Source organism: Ictidomys tridecemlineatus, chromosome 6 (genome assembly GCF_052094955.1).
Source record: "Ictidomys tridecemlineatus isolate mIctTri1 chromosome 6, mIctTri1.hap1, whole genome shotgun sequence".
Classification (NCBI taxonomy): domain Eukaryota; kingdom Metazoa; phylum Chordata; class Mammalia; order Rodentia; family Sciuridae; genus Ictidomys; species Ictidomys tridecemlineatus.
Genome location: NC_135482.1, coordinates 179,996,732 through 180,020,263, shown reverse-complemented (window position 1 = coordinate 180,020,263; position 23,532 = coordinate 179,996,732). Strand labels below are relative to the sequence as shown.

Below are 23,532 nucleotides of genomic sequence, written 5' to 3'. Positions count from 1 at the left end.
ATATCAGTCTTTATTTCACAGTCAGCACAATTCTACTGCAGAAAATTAATCTCTATTCTCTTCATATTACTTTGCTAGCTGATAGTAAAGTGCTGATTTTCAGCAGGATAAAAATTTGCCATATTAACTGATTATTTTCCTTTGAACATCCTTTTCATTTCCTCTTCCATGTTCAGAAAGCTTGTTTCTTTTTCTCTCAATATATCAGAGAATGGACAGTGTGATACAATACAAAAGGGCTCATTCTTGATTTTTCACTGATAAAATAGATTAGAAAAATAATAAAAATTTTCTCAATACCAACACCAGCATACCGAAGCAAAAGTAAATAATCTTTATGTCTTGCATTGCAAACCCGGAGTGCATTGCAGATTGTGAGGAAATAAAAACTATCTTGATGGTGGGATGCTGTGTGCTGCTGATATTGAGTGCTAAATTTCTTCTTCGTCCTTTTTCACCCTTGCTTGTTCCGAGGAAAATAATCACAGCATGCAAGGAGCGGTTGGGAGAAATATATATCAGAAAAACATTAAGAATATTTGGGGAAGGTGTGTCTTAGAACAAGATTGTTCTTCACCTCTGGGTACAGTCTTGGGAAATCGCATCTATGTTCAGAAACCACAAAGGTGGCAAAATTGAGATGATATAGATGTCTTCATGTAAGAGTGGCTGTTCCCACATGTCACCAAGGGAAAGAATGGACCTTTGGGGACGGACTTACAGTGGTGGCAGTAAACAAGATCCTTTTGTCAAAAAATGTAAATGTTGAAAGATCTATTTTGATATATTAGACCATTGTATCAATATGACATCTGTAAGGAAGCAAGCTCAGTATTTATGTATGCTTTAATCTATTTTAAGTAATAGTAATGTCAAAAAAGAAAGAGTTCAAAATGTTTTCTACATATATTATTTATTTAAAAATTACAAATAGTATCACAAAGTATTTCTAAAAATTAAAATCCACTCGCCGAGTGCAGTGGCGCATGCCTGTAATCCCAGTGGCTCAGGAAGCTGAGACAGGAGGATCATGAGTTCAAAGCCAACCTCAGCAACAGCAAGGTGCTAAGCAACTCAGTGAGCCCCTGTCTCTAAATAAAATACCAAATAGGGCTGGGGATGTGGCTCAGTGGTCAAGTGCCCCTAAATTCAATTTCCAGTACCAAAAAAAATAAAATCAGCTGTAATTTACTACATTAGCTTGCCTGAGCTGCCATAACAAAATATCATAGACTGGGTAGCTTAAACAACAGCGATTTATGCTTTCACAGTTTGAGAAGCTAAAAGTTCCAGATCAAGGTCTGGGAGAGTTGTCCTCTGCCAGGGCTTTCTTCCAATCTTGCATGAAGCCTCCTTCTCACTGTATTCACATGGGCTTTCTGTGACTTCTGTAGATGGAAGCAGAGAACAAGCTCTTCTTAGAAGGACACTGGTTATAGCAAATTCTGACCACACTTTTATTACCTCCTTTAAACTTAATTACTTTTATACTCCAAATAAAATCACCCAAGTTGTTAGGAAATAGCATTCAGTTCATACCACTCCCCATGCTGAGATTAAAAACAGTAATTTTATGACATTTTTTTTCATGAATCTTATAACACAGCTTGTATGATATTACACAGGAGGATTTTTTTTTCTTTTGTGGTATCTTTTTAAAATTTGGACAAAAAGTGTTTATTGGAGTATATAAGAGCAGTTTGAATGTTATGAGAAACTCTCCCAGTATTTAATTATCAAAGAATAGTGATTTTAAATACTTTACACAATCCTTAATATTTCTGCACAACAAACATTTCCATAGCCAAAATATCTTTAAAATATCCATTTAGAGCCAAGCACAGAGACAGACACCTAAAATTTTAGCCATTTGGGAGGTTGAGGCAGGACTGCAAGTTAGAGGCCAGCCTCAGTAATTTAGCAAGACCCTAAGCAGTGAGATCCTGTCTCAGAATAAAAAATAAAAAAGGGCTGAAGTTGTGGCTTAGTTATTAAATTTCTCTGGGTTCAATCCCCAGTACCAAAATCAAACAAACAAAACATTCATTTGCACAGTACTGCAGGCTTTTTTATTAACTTACTCATCCTCCAAACTTGCCTCCTTATGTGGGCAATAAATTTTATGTAAAATAGAGGATCAATAATGGCAAGAAGATACTTATTTTTACATGTTTTTCCTATCACATGTGTTCAAACCACACTGTACTACTTTGTTACAGCCGCAATACTCTTGCAAAAGAGAACAGAACAAAAATCTAAAAACAAAACAAAAAAGGGCAAAAAAATTGGTAATTATTTAGTGCTTGAGCCTATAGTCCTAGCAAAAAATCTATGATTGAGCTTTGTTCCATTTTCAGTCCCCACTGCCACCACTACATCAGTGACCTGTGGGTATGCTGGGAATCTCTGTGGGTCTTGGCCACATTCTCTTACAGATATCAGAACCATTTTTTCCCCCAGTGGTCTGTTATGGCCTGGTGTGGAGTGGGATTCTGGAAGTCAATATTCACATTCATGTATTTTTTTTCCAATAGTGAACTATTCCAGGAATATTTTCAGGGCACAGAAATCGAACAAAGAGACCAACCTGAAATGCACAAGAGCCGGATCATTTCCTTTCATTTGTCAAAAGTGAGCTCTCCATTGGCCATAGCAAGTCATGTAGATGGGGAACTGACAGCCAAGGAGGGATTATGTCCTTCCTCTTGATGAAGGACATGCAAGATCAAATCCCAAAGGAAATAGATATGAGAAGGGGTAAAGAATTATGCCATTAAAACAATGTATGTTCCATGTATGTGTGCACACACCCATATACATATTTACATATGTGTTTTCCCATAGGATTAATGGAATCTTACATACTATTTATCATTTCTTACAAGTAGATTGTGGAAATATTTGATTTAGAGTTATCTAAATCTTTCTTTTAGATGCCTAATATTCTATTATATTTATTTTGTTAGATATAACCAGGTATTGCAGTTTAATGAACTTTTCAGTTAGTTTGTGATAGTTCAAAAGATATAGATTAAAATGCCATATTTTTCTGAATCATTCTTTTAGTCTTTTACTCTGTCAGATGGTAATAATAATAATATAAATTATTATATTGTAATAAAAGTAAGCCATGTACAATAATTATAGTACTTGATTCAAAATTATATGACAATAACTTAAAGACATAAAATAGAGGTTTGTATGAAAGTGCCCTATTTAAGATACTAATATTACTATCGTTAATGTAACCATACTACTATAAGCAATAAAAATGTGAATTTGCTTAAATGTTCTAAATCTCAGTATTTCTATTTTAAAAGTGGTTGTAATAATAGTCATTAAATTTCATTATTTTAGTGATAAAATATAGTTAAATAACATGAATATGTACATTATTTTTTGTTTACACTAACTTAATACCCAATGTTTATAGTATTGCAATTCATAACAACCAAATTATGGAACCATCCCAGGTGCCTTTCAACAGATGAATGGATAAAGAAAATGTGGTATAAATGTATAATGGAGTTTTATTCATCCATAAAGAGGAATGGAGTTACAATATTTACTAGTAAGTGAAAGAAAATAAAGAACATCATGTTAAATGAGATAAGTTAGACACAAAAAGTCAAGGGTCAATTTTTTTTTCTCATTTACAAAAGCTAGACAGAAATAAGGAAATAAAAAAGGAGAAAATCCCATGAAAACTGAAGAGAGACCAGAGTTATTGAGGAAGGGGATCAGGAAAAGAGGAAAGAAAGAGGAAGTGGGAATTGTAATGGAGCAAATCAAATTATATGCATGTGTGAAGTATGTCAAAATGAACCCCACTTGTATAACTCATGTTATACATAATGTTTTAGCAAAAACATAAGATGCTGATTTTCAAAAAAATATCCAACAGCTAATTGCAAGATCATTGTATAATACTTGCTTGACTTTAGGATGAAATACTTTATAGATATAAATTTATTTTTTTCTTTTTTTCCACTAAAATATGTGTTCCTATTGAGGAAATCAATTAACTTGATGTACATACAATATGGAATATGGTAAGAATAACTAAAATTCTCAATAAGTTCATGAATTGTCATTTAATTTACCCAAATATATGAGTAATGATGTCAATTTTAATAAATCTATAAACATAAAATCATATATTTACCTTTTATATTTCTCTGTTTGCATAGGCTTATGTCTATATTATTTTCATATCACACATATACTTGTAAATAAATATTAGGCTTTCATTGTATATTATATAGTTTACAGTCCAACCTAGCAAAATTTATATTAATAAGGTAAACCACTTGGTTATAATTTTTTTTAGCTAATAATTTCTTTAGACATTTTATCTGTGAACTGACATTCCAGTGTGACATATAGTGGGATTAGTCTCAGAATTTTGTGAAGGACACATTGAAGCAGTACTGATTGTACACAATAAAAAAAGAAAAAAGTGATCAACATTTTTTTGATACCACAAATGTGATACTCAAGATCCACAACTCTTTACCTGATTATAAGATATAGCTATTTTGAAAAAATTCATGTTTTTATGTTATGAATTAATATACGGATATTCTAAAATTAGGACAAATGCACAATGGATTAACTAAAGTTAATCCATTATGATTATGATTAAGATTAATATCTGAGAATTGTGATATTTACATGCTTAATTTTGTCCCACAATTATTATTTACAATTGTTTCTGCATGGGCTGTCTCTCATCCAGCGAGGAGGTCCACAGAACAGGGTAGAGGAGAGTGTGGCTGTGGAGTTGCTAGTCAAGACCTCTGGAGGCCAAGCAGGAAGCAGGTCTGATTTTATTGTACAGTTACCATGTATATATATATATATATATATATATATATATATATATATATGTATGTATGTATATACTCAGGCAGTAGCTAAGCAGATTACAGGCAGCCACTAATGCAATCTCTGCTAACTGCTCTTGCAGCAACCAATTGAGGAATTGGCATTGTAGGGACTGCAACACAGGGCCTCACATCCAGGGCTGTGCCTATGGGGTAAAGCGGGCTGCTGCTCACATGCCTAGCACGAGGGGAGTGGCCTGCCACTCAGATGCCCTTAAAGTATGCCATGTATGCAGTACTCCATGCACTTGTCCCCACGTTTCTTTTTTGCCTTTAAATTTTGTTTACTTTTGCTTCATCTCCAAAATTTTAGTAGTTAAGGTATTTAGAGGAAATGTCTTTTGTGAATAGTTAAAATGACTAGTGATTTGAGCATCAGGTTCTTTTTTTGATCAAAATGTCCTGATATTATTTTGGAAGGGCAGCTAAACATAGATATCTCCAGAATCCTCTGCATTACACTACTTTGATTCAAATCCTCACCCTGGGGAAGAATTACTTAACATATCTGTTTGTTACTTGCCTTTTCTGTAAACTGGAAACACTTAGAGTGGTTACTTGATATGAATGTTGAAAGGATTAAAGGAGTGATGTATGTTCAAATGTTGCCTGAAACATAATAAGAAATAAAAATGTAAGTCAGGCCTTTATGTTTATGTTTGTGCTGTTAAATGAAGTCACTGTCAGATATAGCAAATAAAAATATATCATCCAATCACCTCAGTGTAATGATTATTTATGTATATAGTATGTGTGCCTGAATTTCAGCACTGTTAAGTTGTACTTTCGGAGTATAAATTAGTCATTTTAGTCATTTTTCGGAGCTAATTTAACACTGGTACTTTCAAAAATGTACTATCTCCGTGAACTCTCCAGTTCTTGTGTGCATGCGGAAATTAATTTACTTGTAAAGTGGCCCTTTTACTATCAAATGCATTAGACACTTTAAAACCTCTTTTGCATTATTCAGGTCAATATTTGTCTTTTGACAATCTTTTAAACTTTGAATTAGTTAATGGTTAATTTGTACCACATTCCTTATTTCTATACTCATAGCATCATATTTGTAACCTCTTCACAAATCAGTCATACATATCTTGATTAATACTTGTTCATCACTTTAAATTCTCATTTTATCTTTTCTCCATAACCATTCAAAGGTGATCTTTGTAACAGAGCTACCTGCTTCATCATCATATCACATTTGGATATGGATTGGTGCAATCATCCACATCTTCAGCATTTGGTCAGCATGTTAACAAAATCTTCAATTAATACAAAAATATCTGTCAGGATCACAGTGCAAATTTTATTTACAAGGGTATGAGTAATATGAAATTTTAGCTGCCAACAATTAAAAAAAAAGAACTAAGACTCATTGGTTTAAGTACACGGTCTGTCAAGGATGAATCATAGGAAATTAAAGTTGACACTTAGGGAAGTGGTTTTAAAGTTTCTCAAAAAGCAAAATGACTCCAAGTTTCTTTAAAAAAGGCAATGATTCCTGAATTTGAAGTATGAATGCATTTTACAAATTTGTGTGTTATAAATATAATTTATTTTAACTTTTGGGATATTTAAAACTAGTCATAATACGAAGTCAATATATTTGTCATGTTTCTACAATCCAGACTCGTATTTAATACAAGATATGAATATATACCAATTCACAAATGAATTATTTCTATGTTGTATACATCTATGGTTGTAAACAAGTACTATATAGAAGCTATCTAATTTCAAAATCCCGCATCACTACTCAGAGACAGATTGTCTGTGGGTGTATGTGTGTATGCATGCATGTGTGTGTGTGTGTGTGTGTGTGTGTGTGTGTGTATGCATTTATTCATGTAAGAAATAATAGGATATGGGTGGGTGTGATGGCATATACCTGTAATCCCAGTGGCTCCAGAGTTTGAGAAAGGAGGACTTTGAGTTCAAAGCCAGCCTCAACAATGGTGAGGCGCCAAGCAACTCAGTGAGACCCTGTCACTAAATAAAATACAAAATAAAGCTGGGGATGTGACTCAGTGGCTTAGTGCCCCTGAGTTCAATCCCTAATACTGCCCCCCCCAAAAAAGAAAGAAAGAATAGAATATTAAAAGGGCAGAATTGGCTCAGAATTTTCTCTAATACAAACTTCTTATTTCACAACTGAATGCAATACACCTAACTTGTTATATTTCAAATATTAGGAAGGTAAAAAATGTTTGTTGAATGGCAGAGTGTGTATTCTCAGTAATATAAATGTATTTATCAGAAGATACAAAGATAAAACAATTTGAGCTACTGAAGCTCAAATTGCCTCTAGTAGCTAAGTTTTGCATGTATTTATTTACATATACATATTTAATAGACAATGTTTATATATAATATGTAGTTTATTTTATGTATAGTATAACATAAACCTGTTGATATGGTTTAGATATTAGGTGTCCCCCAAAAGTTCATGTGCGAAGCAATGCAAAAAAGTTTAGAGGTGAAAAGATTGGGTTATTGAGAGCCTTAACCTAATCAGTGCATTAATCTCCTGATAGGAATTAACAGGGTACTAACTGTAGGCAGTTAGAGTGTGACTGAAGGAGGGGGGGGTCATCAGGTCATGCCTTTGGGATATGCATTTTGTCCCTCAAAAGTGGAGCTCTTTTTCTCTGCTTCCCGGATCCTTGTTCTGAGAATTTTCTTCCACCACTCTCTTCTGCCACACCTTAGCCCCAGAACAATGAATTCCACCATCTGTGGATTGCGACTTCTGAAACTGTGAGCCCCCAAATAAACTTTACTTTTTAAAAAATTGCTCTTGTCATATCTTTTGGTCAAAGCAGTGAAAAAAAATTACTAAAACAAATGTATAAATATGAGTCCATTTCACATAAACTCAGAGATGCAAAACATTATTAAAAATACATCATTATGCAAAATTACATATAAGAGGAGCTGAAGGGAAAAGGGGGGAAAACAAGGGAGAGAAATGAAGTACAATAGATGGGGTAGAGAGAGAAGATGCGAAGGGAGGGGAGGGGAGGGGAATAGTAGAGGATAGGAAAGACAGCAGAATACAACAGACATTAGTATGTGAAAACATGGATGTGTAACCCATGTGATTCTGCAATCTGTATATGGGGGAAAAATGGGAGTTCATAACCCACTTGAATCAAAAGTATGAAATATGATATGTCAAGAGGTATGTAATGTTTTGAACAACTAATAAAAAAATAAAATAATAAAAAAATACATGCAGAAAAATCCTTTGACAAAATCAGGTACCCATTCATAGTGAAAACACAGAAGAAACTAGGATTAGAAGGAAACTTTCTCAACGTCATGAAGGCTATATATGAAAATCCCAAAGTTAACCTCATAATAAATAAGGAAACACTGAAAACATTTTGTTTACATTTTGAAATAAGACAAAGCCATGCCAGAGTAATTAGGCAAGAGAAGGAAATAAAAGAAATAAAAAATAAGAAAGGAAGAAGTCAAATTATCATTGTTTGCAGATGATATGATCCCATATTTAGAACACCAAAAAATCTCCACCAAAAGACTTCTAGAGTAAATAAACAAATTCAGCAATGTAGCAGGCTACAAAATCAACATACAGAAATCACCGGCTTTCCAACATACCAAGAATGAATCAGCTGGGAAAAAAATCACTGAAATAATCATACTCACAATAGCCTCAAAAAAATAAGAATAATTCTAACCAATGATGTGGAAGACCTCCACAATGAAAGTTAAACAACATTAAAGAAAGAAACTGAAGAAGACACAAGAAGCTGAAAAGATCTTTCATGTTCATAGATAGGCAGAATCTATCTTGTTAAAATGGCCATAATACCAAAAACTGTGTTTAGATTCAATGCAATCCCTATCAAAACACCAATGATGTCCTTGACACAAATAGGAAAAAAAAAAAACAAAACTAAAATTCACTTGGAAGAATGAAAGAACCAGAATAGCCAAAGCAATTCTAAGTCATGAGAGCAATGTTGGAAGCATCACAATATCTGTCTTCAAATTATACTATAGATCTATAGTAACAAAAACTGCATGGTGTTGGAATAAAAACAGACACATAGACCAGTGGCACAGAAGAGAAACACAAAGATAACCCCACTTATCTACAGTCATCTGATCCTTGACAAACATGGCAAAGCCATATATTGGAGAAAAGTCAGCCTTTTTAGTAAATAGTACTGGGAAAATTTGTTATCCCTGTGTATAAGAATGAGATTAGACTTTTATCTCACACTCTCCACCAAAATCAAATAAAATGTATCAAAACTAAGAATTAAACCAGAAACTGTGCAATTCCTAGAAAACAACATAGGCATAGGTAACAACTTTTTCAATTGGACCTCTAAATTTCAGAAAATATTACCAAGATTTAATAAATGGGATGACATTACATTAAAAGGCTTCTGCACAGCAAAAGAAACAATTATAAAGATAAAGAAAGAACTCATAGAATGGAAGAAAAATATTCCTAGTTACTCTTTTGTCAGAGGATTGATATCTAGAATATATAAAGAACTAAAACACCTGACAACAAAAAGTGAAATAGTCCAATTAATAAATGGGCCATTGAATTAAACAGATACTTCTCAGAAGAACTATAAATGGATCACAAACGTGAAAAAAATGTTCAACATGATTAGTAATTAGGGGAATGTAAATTAGAACTACACTGATGTTTCATCTCTCTCTCGTCAGAATGGCAGTCATCAAGAATAGAGATAATAAATACTGGAGAGGATGTGGGAAAAAAGAACACTTTTACACTGGTGGTGGGATTGCAAATTAGTACAACTATTATAGAAATCTATATGGAGCTTCTTCAAAAGAATAGGACTGTAACACTACAAGACCCAGCTATACCTCTATTAAGTAATTATCCTAAAGAATTAAAGTTAGCATAGTAAAATGACACATGAGTATCCCCATTAATAGCAACATAATTCACAATAGCCAAATACCAGTGTAAGTATACATTATGGATGAATGGGTAAATGTAAGTATGCATTATGGATGAAAATGTGGTATACCCATATATAATGAAGTTTTATTTATTCATAAAGAAAAAATAAATTCTGTGATTTACAGGAAAATGGTTAGAACTTGATACCATTATGGTAAGCAAAATAAGTGAAATTCAGAATGTCAAGGTTCCTGTGTTTTCTTTCATATGTATAAACTAGAGAGAAAAATGGAAAGAAAGGTGGCAGGGCATATCTCATGAAAAGAAATTAGTAAAACTTAGATCAGTAGAATAGAGGAAAGGGAGCACAGAGGGTCAAGGGGAAATGCTGGAGAGTGATACTGGACAAATTATATTATGCTGTGTGCATGTATGAATATGGAACAACACATCCCACCATTATGTACAATGATAATGCACCAATAAAAATGTAAGGGTTTTAAAAGAAACATTCCCTAAAAGAAGTATATTTTCTCATATCCCAGTTTTACCTCAATCAATATAAACTAAGTTTTACTACATTAATTAACTTTCAACCATAGCTAAGTTACTGTTTTTGAGACATTGCAGTGATCAGCAGACTTATGATTGAGTGTTGTCTAGAGCTCTTTACACCCATTTAATTAGAGTTATTTGACTTTGTATTTTGCTTTTCTCTGAGTCAGTTCTTTACATTATTTCAACTATATAATTTAATGTAGCATATATATATATATAAATATATGTTTCACTTTATATGTGTATGTATATATTTTCTTCTCTATCTATGAGATACACACACACACACACACACACACACACACACATACATTTCCATAGTCAAAATCATTACTGTATGTTTTCTAAAGAATGAAATAATATTGGAAATAATGGTGTGGAATTTCTATCTTATGAAGCCAAAGATTAAAGAACCAGAGATGGTAAATATACACTTTAAAGTCCTTTTAAAATTTTTAATACTTTTCTTGAATAGTTATTATCCTTTGTCAATATTTATACTCTATGAGTTAAAGTGTAAATCATCTTTAAGAGTTTTTTCAAAGACAGTGAATTTTAGGAAATGTAATATTATCATCTTTTTATTATTTATTTACTTATAAAATTATTTATTTGGTACTGGGGATTGAATTCAGAAGTGCTCTACCACTGAGTCACATCCACTTTCTATTTTTTTATTTTTAAATAAGTTCTCACTAAGTTGCCCGGGCTGGCCTCAAACTTGGGATCCTTCTGACTTAGTATCACATGTAGCTGGGATTATAGTTGTGTACCAGCATACCCAGTCTCATCTTGTTAATTTTTAACACTAATCTGAAAATTGAGTCACATAGAGTCTCTCTTCATTTTTTTTTTGACAGGTTTAACTATGAAAAGGTACTATAAAAGACAAAAATGCTTTAAAACCAGAATATCCTCATAAAAAGTTGTGTGCGTGTCTGTGGATATGACAATATGCACAGTGATTTTCTTAAATATCCTTCATTTCTAAATGATAATGTTATTCTTCATTTAAGAATACAGTATGGGTTCATAGACAGTGTGGGGCCTGGGGCTCTAGGGTTTAGCTTAGCACTGTGGTTTACTGTGTTGTCTCATGCCTTATCATAAAAGCTGTACATCTGGCGAGGTTGTAAAGAAAATTTGCAATAAAATAATTGGGAAAATCAGCGACCCTTTAAACAAATCCTCCGAATGAGACTTCAGGTTTCTACTTCTCACGAATTTGAAGTTAACAGAGATATATTTTTTGTGGGTAATTGGGGTGAGTAATAATTCCTGGCATGTGCTGTTATGATATTTACTAAGGCTTTCAGCAAAATTTAATTAGGAAGAAGTTCAGATGCAAGGTAAGGAGTTGGAAGGTGCCTGCACTTCATTAGTATAGAAGCAATGATAATTATAAGGAATGTTATACAAGGTGTCTGATTCTGACAGGCTTGAAGACCTTGTACCGGAAGAGATAAAAGGTCGGGACAGATTTTCCCTAGACTTAAGCATGCTATGAAAAACCTCAAGAACTCTTTGACAGCAATGGAAGCAATTTCTTTTTTATAAATTTATTTTTATTTTTAGTTGATAAGTAAATATATATCTATATACAGGTAGATATTTGTGGTGTACAATGTGAAGTTTAATATCATGTGCGCATTGGTGAATGTTCAAATCAGGCTAATTAGCATATCTATCACCTTACATATCATGTTTGCATGGTGAGAGTATTTGTCAGATGAACTAGATATTAGCCTTCAGATTTGAAAGGTTCAGGTCACAGCCTAGACTATTAGGGGAAGTGTAAGATCTGGTCAGACAAAATTTGAAAAGCCTACAAACCTAAGAAATTCAGGAGACAGCTAATGAATAGTGGCAAACAGAAGAGGATTTGGAGGCGTTAGCCTAGAGGGTCTGCGTGAAACATAAGAAGAGAACAGAGGCACATACTGCTCTACAGGTTGCCTTATATATTTGATATAGCAGAGAGTACTTTTTGGTACTCTCCATAACCTTGGAGGATATAGGAAGGCAAAGAAAGAGGTAAAGTATGGGTCATATAGGATGTGTAATGTGTCATAGAATGAGATTTGCATTGCATTTCAAATTCAGTGAAAATTCACTGATTCATTTTAAACAGATCCTGTAAAATTATACCCTACTTACAATGAGAGGAAAGTTGACCAGAAGGAATAAGACTGGTGAGGAAGATGGTTCACAATCTTCAGCACCCAGCAACTAACCTATGAATTCATAAATAGAGACAGAGAAGGATTCAGATTTCAAAGATGAGGCCATTCAGGGGATTTTTCTCAGGACATGTTAATTTTGAAATGTCTTTTACATATGAAAGTACAACCATCAAGTAATAAGTTAGCTATAGGAATATGAAACCATGGTCAAATCTCAAATATAAAATGAAAGACTTTGAAATTTAATTGCACAGAGGAGGATAAAATCTTTTCCAGTTAGGAGATTGGTAAAGAAGAGTGGAGCCCAGACCCAATGCCTCCAGTGTTCAGATATTAAATCCAAAGGAAAGAGTCAAAATTGCAAAAAGTTAGGTGGTAAGTTAGAAAGCAAATTGTAAGAACGAGGTGTCACAGAAGTCAAAAGAACACACTTCAAGAAGGCAGAGAAGTAAAATATATTTGAAATGCTGAGACTCTACAATGAGGGTGAACAATTAAATACTAGCAGCCAGTTTTACTATTTCTATAATTAGCTTTATATTTTCTCAAGTAGAAACTTTGTTTCTTACCTGTCAATCCATCTATTAGTAGTTTGCTGCATCTGTTTTAAAAAATGCATCTCTAATTTGCGACCATCTCTTGTATTCGCCAACGTCACTCACTTTGTCCAAGTCACAGTGGCCTTGAGTGGTCTCCAAGTTTCTCTTCTGGTCCATGTTCAATCAATTCCAAATACCAGAGTCAATGTTCCCTTATTAACATGTAGGTTTACATTTTGTAAATACTCTGCTCAAAATCCTCCAAAGACTCTTCATTTAATTTAGGCAGGACAATGTCCTCCCAGGTCCTTCATCTTCTAGTCTCTGTCACCTTTCTACCAACAGCTCCTACCAAAACCACTTTGCCTTCCTTTACTCCACTTACTCTATTCACCTCTATTGCTCCAAATATAAATATTGCCTGATTCAGTCTGCATTTGTGCTCTGATATGCTTGTCTCAGAAATTGTTAAAGCTTTCCCTTAACTATGTGAGGTGTGCACTTAAAATCACTTTTCTGACCGAGATTTTCCTTGGCCGCTGTGGCTGGCAGAATAAAGACATATCAAGAGTGTTCATGCTCTGGTTTCCATAGCCTGAAAATAGGTTACCTGCATGACAAAAAGACCTTGCAGATATGATTTAGAAAACAGACTTGAGAGGGGGAGATTATCCTGTATTATCTGGGAGGCAACTCTAATCCCTTGAATCCTTAAAACATGGGAAATTTTGTTGACTAAATTCAGTGTAAGAGAGGAACCAGATAGATTGCAGGATGAACTGGGAAACCTGGCTTTGGTGATGGAGGAAAGGGACTGTGAGCCAATGAATGAGTGGGGGTACCCCTGTAGAAGATGGAAAAGGCAGAGGAATCCATTGTGTTCTAGAGCCCTCAGAAAGAGCCCAGCCAGGCAACACCTTGTTTACCTGGTGACATCTGTGTCAGACTTAATGGTCTGAATAACTATAAGACAATAAATTGTTGTTTTAATCCATTAAATTGTTAAGGCAGCAACAGAAAGCTAACACAATCCTACCATCTAAGATTGAAACCTCCCTCTAAAACCTATTATTTCCTTCCCTTTTTTTTTTTTGGTTTTATATAGCTGAAACTCTTCTATTTTTCTAACTCATTTTATTTATTGACCATTTATTACCACTGGGTGGTAACCCAAATAAGGTTGAAATTCTTGTCTCTCTTTTCCAATTAAAAAAAGAATTCTTGGGCTGGGGATGTGGCTCAAGCGGTAGCACGCTCGCCTGGCATGGGTGCAGCCCAGGTTTGATCCTCAGCACCACATACAAACAAAGATGTTGTGTCCGCCGAAAAACTAAAAAATAAATATTAAAAATTCTCTCTCTCTCTCTCTCTCTCTCTCTCTCTCTCTTTCTCTCTCTCTCTCTTTAAAAAAAAAGAAGAAGAAGAATTCTGCCTGACACAGTGGGGCAAGTGGCTTGGGAGATTGAGGCAGGAGAATCACAAGTTAAAATCCATCCTCTGAAACTTGGCAAGGCGCCCAATCACTTAGCAAAAACAAAACAAAACAAAAAAATTCTATCGTCCCTCAAAAATCCTGATGCTTGCTCAACACAGATATTCCTGAATTAATATTGGTTAAAAGAACAAACTAATATACTCCAATTAGATTTTTATTTCCACTACAAACTCTCTTGGCTAGCCTCAATGATTGTCACTATTATCATACCACCTGTATAATGATCACCAAATGTTTACCCTCAGCCTTGACAGTTTTCTTGAATTCCAGTTTTCTATGGCCAAATATCTATTAAGCATCCCCACTTGGTCTCACAAACACATATCAGATATATCCTATTCATATCCTATTCAACAGGATATCTAACACCATGTTAATTGAACAAGGAGGATAATTTTACATATTTAGTAAGTCTTAGAATTACTGGGTATTTCATACTTTTGCTATGGAAAGATAATTTCCACAGGAAGATCACAAACTTGAAGTGTGCTAAAGTCAAGTAGATTTGACACCATTCTGATAGAGTTAAAAAAAAATCTGTCTTTCAAACGTTCTGTTTTCTATCTCTCATCTGAAATAGAGGATATTTCAGCACTCTCAGTCTTGGTTATCAGAGATTGAAAAAAAAGAAGGAAGAGTAAGCTCAATTAATCTGTTCCCTGTAGGGCATACACTTTTATTGAAAATGCCAGTTATTTTGGCTGCCAGGTCTCATACCCTGGCCTTCCCTTCCTGGGTTAAATGACTATCAGTTCTTTGGAAACAACCTGTCACTGACAGCAGGCAATGCTGAGAACTATGAACTCTGGCAGCTCACTAGTGGAATGCTCCTGGTACTAGATTCAATTAGAGGAGAAATTAATTGTATTCCTCAATATAAAGGAAGAAATGGTTTTACTGAAATAGAAGCAATATTGAAATCCAATAAAAATTTGTAAGCTGAAAAACACATTAGGCAACACAGCCATATCCCAACTTAATCTACATTGGTTAATGACTTTTTTTTAAGGTCACATTTTTAGACAAGTAACATTTGAACTACATTTTCTTGAATTTGTATAAAATGCTTTTTATGTGCAACCATATATATATATTTTTTTTACTTTTGGGGTTGTGTGCAGAGAACTACTGATATTACAAGAATAGCATTCATGATGTCTATCCAACACTGTATGTCAGGCTGTGCACTACAGCTTTACATGTTTCATTTCATTTAATTTCTACCATAAAAATAAGATAGAGACTATTATGTCCTCATTTCAGAGGTGAGAAGAAGAAGTCTCTAACAATGCACTTAATTTTAAATAACTGTATAGTAGTAATTTATCCTTGCAGTAGGCAGATACTTTCAAAAAGTATAGATCATGCCATCAATACAGTCAGTCGGTCTCTCGTGTTGGCTAGTAGGACACTGTTTTAGCTTTTTTTGTCACTGTGATAAAAAAAAACGATAAAAACAATTTTAGAGAAGGAAAAGTTTATTTGGCTCATGGTTTCAGAAGTCTCATTCCATAGATAGCCAGCTCTGTTATTCCAACCTGAGATGAGGCAGAACATCATGTGGAGGAAAGCAGCTCAGGACATGCCAATTGCTTCATGCTTGTTCCTTTACCAGAGCCAAATATATACCCGCAAAGAGTGCCCCACTTACCTACCTTCTCCAGCCACACCCTACCTACCTATGTACCTCAATTACCACCCACTTAATGCATTCAACTGGATTAATGCATTGGTTAAGTAAAAACTCTGATATTCCAATCATTTCACCTCTGAACTATTTTGCATTGTCTCACATATGAGCTCTTGGAGGACATCTCACATCTAAATCATACCAAGATGAGATGCAGGGATCTCCAGTTCATCATCCTATAAAGAATCATTCGCTAATGTAACCATGCACTCCCCCTAGGAACAACTAAGTGGTGCATCAATCTGCACACTATAGACTTTCTCTGACTGCATAAAAATGTCTACAAAGAAGAATTGATAGATTTAAGAGAAAAGGGTGTGTATGTTATAATACATATATATTTGTGTGTGTGTGTGTGTGTGTGTGTACTGTGATAGCACCTTTAATGGAAGGAAATATATATTTCAATGGAAACAATACAACTGGAAACAAGAAGCTTGAAACTATTGAAGTAATATTTGTATTTTGTTTTGATTTTATTCTAACTCTTTCTTATTTTGGATAAAGTGCCTGTCCCTGGTACTTTATACAGATATTTTGTGTGATTTTTATTTTTACATATTTTGGGATACTATACAAAATGTTGTCCACTAAATCAATTATTACATTTTAATATGGGAAATCATGTTCTTATGTTTCCAAAATCTCCTTTTCACATTATTCCATTTTCATGTAATTCTTTTCACTATGTATCTAAGATCTCTGTGAATTTTTCAACAAATATTTGGAGACATTATATTTAAAACATTACCTACTTTCTACTCCCACCTAATTAAAAAATTATGTCAATCTTTTCACCTTTTCAATAATTTACCTTTTAATTTCTGGCTTTTTTTCAAATAACTTGTAAACGTTTACTCTTTTCATGAAATTGCACCTTAGAAAATTACTGGAGTGTAGTATGTAGAGAAAAATACTCCTTTAAGTTAATTAAAAAAATAATTAGTAGAACGTGGTTATGGGAGGTTCTTTTTTACACTGGACACAAGAGGAACCAAGTCCTATACAAGGGCTTATCCAAATGCTGAACAAGAATGGCTATTCTTAAATTAGTGACACCCATCCTAACTGTTCACTCTTTCCCCAGAGAGATTATATAATACTTCAGAAAAGCATAGTATTTTTTTTCTTGTGGTAGGCAAATTCCTAGCTGCCCTGTAATCTCTAAATAAAGGCAGAGGTGGGAAGTGTGAATGCATAATTTACTGTTATGTAAATGGCATTCAAGTTTTCAGTTAGTATTTCTGATTTCTGCCTCCACCTCTTAGTCCTTCCTTCTGATAAACCTGCTGTCTCTAAGACCAGTCCCTTGGGTTCCAAAAGGCTTCTCAGCTTGTTCTTCACACCCTCCAGGTATCCATGTAGGCTGTTACTTTATCTGCTTTTGATTTATCAATAAATAGTCCACCAACCCACTTTGTAAATTCTAAAAATTGTTTAAAAATTTTCAGCTGTTGAGATGCTCCTTTAATTGTTATGAAATCATGTAAATCACTGTTGTGTAGATTTCATTAATTTGGAAAAGAGGAACACTATAAAATCGTGGATTTAGTTTTTCCTTTTACTCTAAGGATGATTATGTCCTTAAATTTTTAAAATCCTTCCAGTTTCCAGTTTGCATTGTAGAGATCTCAATAAAACATCACTCCAGTTCTTAGAAAGAATTTTGAGGGTAGCTAAGCTCAGTGTAAATTCACAACCATATTAACCCACTGGAGAAAAGAGATCACAGAGCAACAAACTGGTACAAAATGTTTGTACTTTTAACATAAAAGAAAACTACTAAATTACCTTCATTGCTTATTTATAAGACAGGTAAAAACTTAAGACTATCACAAAAACATCAAAACTTATAGAGCATAATTTTTTTAAGTTTTGATGCTTTAAAAATTAAGAAAAAAGGAATTTAAAAAAAGTTCAAAGAATTTCCAGACTCGAGGTCCAGAGACTCTTTCAGTCATGACCCACAGTCCAGATGGGCAGGCTGCAGACAATAAACCTGCTTCCTGAAAACAAAAAACAACAACAACAAAAAAAACCTATGGGAAGGAAGATTGACAACACAAATGCTGATACTAGATACAAAGCAGTATATTCTTAATGGAGTGTATACTCTCATTACATTCACATGTGCATTGTAAATGCTCAGACAACAACTAAAAATTAAAACAATATAGAATATAAAATGGAATATTTATCAATTGCACTGGAGAAGACTGTACAAAAGAAAAAGAAAATAAATAAGAGATAGAACAAATAAAAATACTCAAGATGATGATAGGTATAATCATCCTCATTATGATTAAATGTAAATGATTCCAACACTATGCAAAAATAGAGATTATCAGATTTTCTTTACATATTTTAGAAAAGCGAGCATTAAGTATATAACATCATTGTATTGGTGTGTATGTATTGGTGTGTATGTATTGGTGTGCATTTGGGTCTGTTTTGGGAATTAAATAATAATATATGTTTGATTGTTCATTGAATCAAAAAATTATTTGTTCTTCTATTTTAATGATCTAACATTACCTATGGGAAACAATGAAAAGTCTTTATCAAGCAATAATTTAGTCCTTTTAGCACATGCACACACCAAACATATACAAGTAAGCAGGTGTATGTTCTTGAGTACTAACCATGAATTATGTGCTTCTCATAATCATATATATTATCTCTCATTCTTACATTATTGAATATATTTCTCTCTCTCAGAAAATATGCGGATGTTATGAAATGATGGTAAGTAAGTATAATTTGTTTGCTTATATATTCAAGGTAAATATAAAGCTAAGTATGATAGATCATACAGAAATAGGAGTCTTGAAACATGTAGTAGTTCATTGATTCATTTTTTTCAACCAATATTTCATGTATTTCTCTAAGTCCTGAAAATACAGCAATGAACAGAGGAATTTTTTTCATGTCTTCAAGATTTACATTTTAATGGGGATGGATAAAACGTAAAATAAACAGGGATATGATGTAGCATATTTAAACGTGATCACTACTCAAAAGACAAGCAAGAAAAGGGGGTAAATATGACAGCAGTGTGACACACAGATTGTTGCTTCATTTCCCAAAAGGGGGTTAAAAGATGTCTTTGGGGGAAAGCAGCTTTTGAAAGTGGTGGGGAAAGTCAAGAAGCAAGCTCTGTGGGCAGGTGAAGGAAGGTATTGCACACAGACAGGAACCCCAAGGTCATAGGCCCCTAACCAGGAGAGTGGCTGGCATTTTCCAAGAATATCAGTGGGGTACCTAAGCAGAGAGGTGTGGGTGCTACACAAAGGAGTTTTAGGAGATTAGAAATTTAACAGTTGTGAAGAAATACAATAACTTACAGACTTCAGGATTTGTAGAAATTTTCAAATATCTGGAACCTGTTCCTCAGGCTCCCCAAATGGAAAATCAAGAAAAAATGATCAATCGCTAAAATATTGTTTTGGAGGAATTGCACTTACATTTAATCTTGTGTTTATAATTTAATACTCAGGAGCAGTAACTGAATGGTTACAGACAAACTTTACTCAAAACAAAATAAGAGCCAGGAAACTTAAATTATGCATGATATTGTAAATGCAAATATACACATGCTTTCATATAGGGGGACTATTCCAATTGGAATGGAGGAAAACTATTGTTTACAATGTTCTTTTTAAAAAGTTTTTCATAAGTATAGCAAGAAAATTCATTATTAAAGTTGTGCATAAGTTAAATTTAATGAATCTATAATTAATTACTATACTTTTTTTATATTTATGTTAAATGAATAAAAGATTTTTTGTTCTGCATGGAATAAAATCTGGTCAGAATTAACCATGCATGGATTTTGTTATGAAAGCCAAAAATATTATTCTATAACACTTAATTTTCATGGTTTAATTGCAATATATGTTCTTAAAAAATATAGGACTGTGGAAAGAATACTAGGCTAATAAAAGCTGTGGGGTGATGAAGTATTTAAAAGTGAGAGACTTGAGAATTTTCCTCATGTTTTGAATAAAAAGATTTTTCCTTTTAAAGTGCAAATAAATGAATGAGACTTTTAAAGTGCAAATAATCCTTTTCTTTTCCTTGCTTTAAACATTTTCAGAAATTCCCATTGCCCTTAAAATAAAACTGTGTCTGCTTATTGTGATCTGATAGAAGTAATAGCCTTTTTATCTTGCCTATCTTATTTTTCTTCCTCCCTAACTCTTTGCCTCCTCTTGAATTTAAGCAATGCTTATGTGGAAAACCTTTCAGCTGAAAGCATAAACTATCTTTTCGAGCTATGGATTCTCAAACAAATATTTTTCATCTGCCTTAAACTATTTTGAGTCTAGGGACTTATATTTCAGTTATCAGATAAAATATAATCTTTACTGACCATCCCCAGACTGATGTTGCTGGATAATATTTTCAGATATAATTTGTAAAGCTTTATTTTCCCCCTGCCTTACCACATTTTCATCTCTTCCTTTCTCCATATTTCTTGGCATAACAGCCCTCATGGCTTTCTGCCTCAGGGGAGTTATCTGCCAGGGGGAAAAATAAATAGAACAAGTAAGCAAGACTTCTGGGATTTTGTCTTCAATATCTTAAAATAATTGAGGAAGATTAGGGTTTTTAGTAAAAAGGATGATATTACTAGAAGAAAATGGGCCCAGCCAGAAATCATATAAAAAAGTATACCAGTAAAGCACAACATAAAGAACAGTGTTGGGTCCATACATCTCAGCACTGGTACTTTTGTTCCCTTCTATGGCTAAGTAAGACCAATATCGAGATGGCTTGTGCTCTGCAATTCCTGGGCTACAAGAGTGTTCAAGAACTGTAATAGTGCCTACTATAGACACTCAATAAATGTACTTGGGTGGAATAATTGCAACAGAGTACAGACGTAGAACAGAGAAACCTTAGAATTAAAGAAGCAGCATGAGCATGTGCTAAGAGCCTGGAAAAATTGAATTAATTTACAGGAAATAAATTGATATTTCTTAATCCATATTTGTTTCAAGACAAAGTAATACTGCTAATAATATTTTTGGGTTCCATGGCAATCTATTACTATTATAATAAAGCTTGTATTTTATGTCTATTGTGTAATTGGAGATGTTTTCTGCTAGAAAACTAACTGTTTGGAATTCTTCCCAAGTAAATCATACTTACATTTTATTTACAAATTCCTAACAAATATTGCAAGGCCTTTTTTTTTCTGTTGCAATAGCTGAATACCTGAAATGGAGCAATTTATAAAGATAACAGTTTTATTCTGCCTATATTTGTGGAGACTATAAAGTCGAAGATGGAGTGACATCTGGTAAGGGCCTCATGCTGCATCAACTCTTGGCAGAAAGTGGAAAGGTAAGCAGCCTGTGCAAAACTGAGAATGAAATGAAGGGGACCAGATGCTTTATGATAACTTACTCTCATAGTAACTAACCCATTTTTGTGTAAATTATATTAATATCTTCATGAAGGGGAACTCCCAATATTCAAACACTTCTTCACGTCTGTATCACCTCTTAATATAATTACATTGGCAATTAAGTTTCAACATGAGTTTGGCAGGGACAAATCATATCCACACCAGGGCAAACAATTAAGCACATTGTGTTGATGGAATAGAAGAAGAGATCGGAAATTAACAGATTGATCACCTGGAATGAATTTCAGTTCAAATAACATTATTGGTACTAGAAATTTACAATGCTACCTAGTCTGACTATTATTGGTCTATCTTCAACTTTAAAACTGAACACCATATCCTCTGCTGGACCTAGTCTTATAAAGTACTCAAAGTTGGCCATAAATTCTATTTATTCTCTTCAGTATTGAAGAATGATATTTTCCGTGCTCAGATTTGTAGCATGTTAGGAAAGAAACAAGGTAGAGAGATCACTTTGAGAAGGTGATATATGTCTGTGACCAAGTGGGCCCAACAATACATTGGCTTCCCTATAGAAGCTTCTACAAAGTGGTCTTATAAAGTTTTGTCATAAGACTAGAGAGGAATCTTTACTATGTTCAGGGACATAGATAGGAGAAAAAGAAAGAGCCAGGAACCACTAGTTCATTATTTCCATATTTACCATCAGGTCTGAAAGAGACAAGTTCACCTTCAAATCACTGGGGCCAGGCAGCAGGCTGAATTTGTTGTCATTGTGTTTTCATGAGTATCAAATTTTTCAGCATGTGGGTGAGCTGCTTGGGAGAAAATTCTGGGATAATAATGAATTACTATTTTTAAAAATGTGGTACATTAATCCCCTGAAAGTCACAAAGTATAAAATTTATTGGAGAAATATGAATATTGATGACTGAGAATGAAAAGAAATTTCAGATATTTCATGATCTATTTATTTATTTTACTAGTTTATGTTGATGCAAGAATGGCACATAGTAAATATCTATATTTAAATACACTTAAAAGAGTTCTTTCCATATGTGTAAAATAAAAATACAACATGAGGGCTGGGGGCGTCGTAGTTCAGGGGCAGACTGCTTGTCTGACATGTGCAAGACACAGGGTTCCATTGTCAACATCATAATAAATAAATGAATCTCAACAGGGTCAATTTTTATATAGTATAAACTTATATAAAAGTATAAACTCAATTACACATATATGTGTAATTGAGTTTACACTTTATCAGTGTTAAATATAAAATAATGTAGTGCCTTCTAGATAATGACATGCTAATGAGAAATCACAGTTCATACTGAGTGGGAGTAGTCCTTACTTACCTTTTGAAAGATGACCAGTTATCTTTTGAACAAGTTAATATGAGTGTTAATGTAACTCACAACTTGTAAACGATTAGGAGAGTAAATAAAATGATATTTGAACTAAGATTCATAACCAGCATGGTGGACATGTGGCTGTTAATAACAGCTACTAACCTTTTAAATTAATCCTCACTTCCCAAACCTAGTTCTGTCTTCTAGAAAGAGAAATCTCCAAGACCTGTTTTATTTTTACCACTCTTTGCTGTGAAGGAATAAGCTTTATTAGACTACACTGGATCCTAGCAGTCATATTAGCTATTGCATCTATATTCTCTTCATAGATCTCTCTCTTACTATGAAAGATTTAGATGTACTCTTTTCTGACTAATTTAATTTCAGGGCCTAGCTTCCTTTCCCCTAATTCTTGGTTTTCTACATGCAAATCTTGATGTAATCTGCCTTCTATGGCTGACAGCTCTCTCACATTTCAATTTTCCTTCTGTATACATACAACAATGGATCGGTGTCTTCTACCACACATCCACA

General features: G+C 33.7%; 1 long non-coding RNA gene across 2 annotated transcripts; it reads right to left on the bottom strand.

Annotated features, from left to right (window-relative positions):
- Window positions 1-896: 896 nt before the first annotated feature.
- Window positions 897-19,100, bottom strand: LOC144365183 (uncharacterized). Of its 2 annotated transcripts, XR_013423469.1 has the most exons (4): window positions 13,118-19,100; window positions 12,523-12,599; window positions 2,588-2,704; window positions 897-1,388 (listed from the first exon to the last, which is right to left on the bottom strand). It is a non-coding gene; the product is annotated as an uncharacterized LOC144365183 (long non-coding RNA). The 2 variants fall into 2 exon arrangements; XR_013423468.1 differs by having other exon boundaries at window positions 12,523-19,094.
- Window positions 19,101-23,532: the final 4,432 nt, after the last annotated feature.